Here is a 5,311-nt window from a genome sequence, read left to right on the forward strand (position 1 = left end):
TACCAATTGTAACACGCACATATAATATATGTCTAAAATATATATTATACGTAGTGTAATACTGGTACTGAAATACATAAGCGCCTAGCGGCAACAATGTACATATTACATGCCCAAAATAAAACACTACATGGCACAAAATATACGCAAAGGTGCCCAAAATAAAATTAGGAACTAGATCATTGTATAATGATCTCAAAAATATCTACACAGTGGAGAAGCCATCCAAAACATCAGGTAAGTAAGACATCACTTTATCTTATCCTTACCCTTCACCTGATTGGAACTACCAGAAAAATAATCAACAACATGGGGTGAGATAATAATCCCAGTGGGTTCCCTATCTTATAAGTCCACTCGGCTCTACAAGGTTTTCTTGTAAGACACCAATTTTGACCCTAAGATCCCTCATGCACTTTCATCATAAGCATTAGCATTGGGATCATACCTTGGCATCCTCCTTACCCCTCTTTCATTCGGTTTGTTTTGGGAGAGATCACCAAGCACTATGTGATTGTATCATACTTGTATATTATCATTTTACTAACCAAAATACCAAAAATATGTTTTTGCATTTGCGTAACTCTTTTGTAGGTAGGGTGTGATCTCCATTGATCTATCAAGTTCATATCTAGGATTTGAGACCCTCATGACAAAGAGCACAACCATGAATTGATCCAAGAATGGTTATGAGCATCATATATGAGTCCCAATGATTCTTACATGTTATATTGATCAAGTTTTCTTCAAGAGTTTGGAAGTGATCAAATTTCTCAAGGGACACTTCAAAATTCATCATCGTATGCATAAATGATCTACCATGAGCCAAGAAAGTCAATAGAATTGGAATTTAGCAAGTTGGTTGATGGTGGTTGGCCAGATGAATTCATCTGATCAAAACTAGGTCTCCCTAGACCCTATCTCCTACAATTTTTACCATATGAAAATTATTCCAAGAGAAACTTTACTCTAAATAACATTTCAAACAACTTTCATGTTTATACCTAGAGCTAGTTTTGCATGTAAAATCATTTTCTATGTGGAAACATTATAGGTCATTTTGTCTAAACCCTAATTTGAAAGTCAACTTCCCAAGGCCATAACTTGCTTAATTTTTATGAGATGAAAGATTTCCATCTTTAACAAACAAATTAAAGATGTTTACTTCAACTTTTTTGAGCATGTGATATGAGGATACATTATAGGTCATTTTTGACCTATACCATTGAACAAGTGATTTTTCCAAACTTCAAAAATGCATAACTCCATCATTCTAAATCCAAATGACATTAAATTGGTGACCATTTTTAAGGTCTTTGAAAGAGATACAACTTTGATGAAGACACTTTTCTCATTTGAAGTGCACATAAAAAGTTAAGCAATATGGAATATTGAGATATATGGCTTGACACTTAGAAATTTTTTCAACATGTTGAAATTTCCAAACTTCAACCTCAAAATTCTCCATGTTCCAAGCTCCAAATGAAAAAGTGTTGAACATCAAACTTGTTCCCCTTAATCCAAGCTTTCCAAAGGACCCAAGTTCATGTATTTTGGATGAAGATTGCTAGGTCTACGCATGGCTTTAACAAGGTTGCATCATTGGAAAGAATCAAATGTACAAACTTCATTTCAACTTGCCTTGCCATTCAAGCTTCATTCAGACTTCAATTTGAATCATTTTGGACCTTAATTCATTACATCATGGGCCTGTACATGCCCATGCACTCGTGCCATTCAGATTGCCAATTTTGGACAGATTTTGAAGTGTGTAAATATCATTCCCTTTGGCTATAAATTGAAGGCTTATGAGCTCATTTGAATCACACCTTGTGCGCCAGCTTTGCCCCCTAATTCAAACCCTGTCATTCTAAAGGAAAACTTGAGAAATTTCAATTTGAAATTTGAGTTTGAATCTCAACTGTTGGAGATTCAAGAACTCCAGGATCCACAACCTTGCAACCTCTCCAATCACTTCCTGCTAGCTTCTCAAGTGTGATCAGATCGTGTTTGAAGCAATCAATATCAAGTTTTGCATATCATTAAAGGTAATTTTCATAAAACTTCATCTCTTCGATTCTCACTTAATTCTACTCAATTCTCTTGGATCTTTGGTTGTCTGAAGTCCTACCAATGTAGGCAAGAAGATTGAGTTGCTTAGAGGTCAAATTGAAGCGACTCAGCTGACACACCTCAAAATTCATCTCCTCATATCTTTTTATATATTTGGAGTTAGTTGAAATTGAGGTCAGATTCTTGCTTTACGCCATTTTTTCTTTCAGATCGTGTCCTCTTTTTTTATTTTGGTGATGGTTGAGGGTGGTCCAGTCCGGTGAGGTCCACCAGAAAAGAAGACCGGAGTTACAGCTCCAGCAAGGCATTGACACGTCTCCCAGTCATAGGATCCATCCAATTTGTTTTAATCCTGAGCGCTCATTGTGATTACCCTCCCTGCAGCGTGCTGACTCGTGTGTTTGGTGGAACGCGCGTTTTAGGCCACTTGATCCGCCACCTCAATTAATGAGGGAGATCAAGTGACCCACGTTTTTTAATATTTTCTTATTTTATTTTATTCCTTTTATTTTCATTAATTCATATTAATTTTAATATTGATCCAAAAAATATGAGAGTTTCACCAAAAAAATTCAAATAATTTGCTCTTTCATATTTTGAATTAAAATTATTTTTTGGATCATTATTAATATTTTTCATGATTTAATTGATTTTGTGTTTGTTTTTAATTGTTTAAAAATACTTTTAATTCTTTAAAAATTATGAATTTTTTTCTCCAAGGTCTTTTGACCTTTTTTGACCTATGATAAATCTCATGGCCATTTCTTTGGTGTTTTGATGCGGTTTTAGGAATTTGACAAACCATATTTAATTTAAATGTATTATTTTAGTCTTTTTAATTTGAATAAATGCCAATTGATTGTGTTGAACAATTGTGATGACTTATTTGAGTTTGACTCTTGTTGTTGGGCCTTGATCAAGGTTGATTTGACTTTGTCAAGTTAATATCATTGGATTTAGGGGATTAATGGAATGTACATTCCATCTCCCAAAATGAATGGATGATATTAATTTGGTAAAAGTCCTCCTTTGACCAATTTGGGTTTTGATCCATCCCCCTCCCTCTTCATCTCATTCTCATTCTTTAAGCATTCATCTCATTTGGCCTATGATATCTCAAAGTCCTAAGGCTAGTTGATTGAAAAATCAACATAAGTATGGATGAGATTAGGCCACCTCTTTTGTATATTCTTTTTGTGTATGGTATGTTTCGTGAGCATAGTCCATTATACTATGTCTCTAACATGCATTAACACCAAAATTCGATTGCCCGGCCTCAAATAGTTGTGACTTCTACATAAGTCCAATTACGATTGCTTAACATAGCGCTAAATTTGTGACATAAAAAGGCATAGCATTCTAGTTAGTGAGCTTGTAAGTCTCCCCTCTTTCATGGTATTGTGTGGAAGCTTGTCCTTTTTTCCTTCCTTTGGAAGATGTCTTGATTCAAAGATCCATGCTTGTGATAAGTGGGTTGAGTGTTCTCCAAAGAATGACTAAAAAAACAAAAAGCAAAAGCAAAACAATACTAACTTCTAACTCATTAACAAGTAACATTTAATTTCAAGCCACTTACTTTAATGCCATTTAATTTTAGTATTTATTCATTTGCCATTATTCATACCATTCTAATTGTTTATGTTAATGCAATTTTCACTTTGTCCACTTGGACCATATTGTGTGATATATTCCATTTTGTGTATACTTTGTTTGTTTGTGTGGTCTTTGACCATTAATGTACATAATAATAACAAAAATTCTAAAAAACTTTTGGGTGGACTGTTGACTTGATCTTGGACAAATGGACTTAGAACTTAGGAAACATTCCTATGCTAAAGGACTTGTCCAATGCCAACTTTCTATGAAACCAAATGCTTACAATTTGAAACTTCATCTGATACATCTTTGAAGATCCCTTTGAGTTCATCTGCAACATGATCATTGTGAAGCTGTTATTTTGAACCTGTGACTTGTGAATTCATCTGTTACATGGGATATCTTGAAGAAGATCATGGAGTGGCTAAGCTTGGATGTGGCTATCTTTATTTCATGTATTGCTCTTCAAGATTGATATAATTGTGCATTTGTGTGTTGCTTGATTCTAAATGTCCAAGGGAATTTGGGTTTCCATTGACATTCTTGTCTATTGGATTGCTACCCATTGGTCAAATCTTTTCAACCCTTAACTTTTAATTTTGTGCATAGGATTAGTCTCTTCATCTCCTTCCCATTTCTTTAATTTCAAAATCTCTCCCTCATTTTAAAAAATTTCTTTGTTTGAACTAGTTTTGTATTAACTTTGACCACTTTGCAAAAGATAAAACTTTGGCCTTATGTCATTGAATTTTCAAACTTCATTTTCTTAATCAAACTTGTAAATAGATCTAATTATACTTGACTTATATTTTCAAAAAGCCAAAAAGAACTAACCCATTAAAACCATTTTGAGGCCTTTGTGCCTTTCAAACTTAATTTTTGTTTAAAATAATGCATCCACTTTGAAATTTGTATCACGAACTACGAGGTTTTGATCCCTCATTTTTATGTTGGTACGTAGGCACAAGTCCGAAGGTCTTGTCGAAAACAAAAATACAATTAATGAATTCTTTTCTCATCCCCCCATTCTATTTGTTTGTAAACATCATTTTTGTATCAAATACATATGCACACAAAAAGGGCTCCCTAGGAGTACCTAGGACACTTTGGGTGCTAATACCTTCCCTCTGTGTAACCAACCCCCTTACCTGTAATCTCTTTCATTTTATTAGTTTTGATTTGAAAACTTCTTACTTTTGGGTTTTGTTCGTACTTTTTCCCTTTTCCCTTGGAAACAATAAAAGCGCGGTGGCGACTCTGGTTTTATTGATGTCTAGCTTATCCATATCTTGATGATCATGAATTTACCGCTACAGAAATTAAGTGGCGACTCTGCTGGGGAGTAGTCTCCAGTGGGTTTAGCCTACTTTTTATGTGTATATATTTGTATATATGTGATGTTTGTACATATGTATGTGTGATATAATCTACTTGTTGTGCTTGGTGATCTCTGAGTGGTGAGATAAGTTCTAACCCAAACTTGAGTGCAATTAAGATAGGAGGATGGTATAGTCATGTTCGGCTTGTGTGAAGTAGTCCTTAACAAGTTGGCTTGAGATCCATCTGCTTAGTGGAGACTCTTTTGGATTTGGAAATGTCACACAAGTATTTATGGTTAGGCATTACTATCTCTAATTTGGGT

The sequence above is a fragment of the Lathyrus oleraceus genome, chromosome 7 (assembly GCF_024323335.1).
Source record: "Lathyrus oleraceus cultivar Zhongwan6 chromosome 7, CAAS_Psat_ZW6_1.0, whole genome shotgun sequence".
Lineage (NCBI taxonomy): Eukaryota > Viridiplantae > Streptophyta > Magnoliopsida > Fabales > Fabaceae > Lathyrus > Lathyrus oleraceus.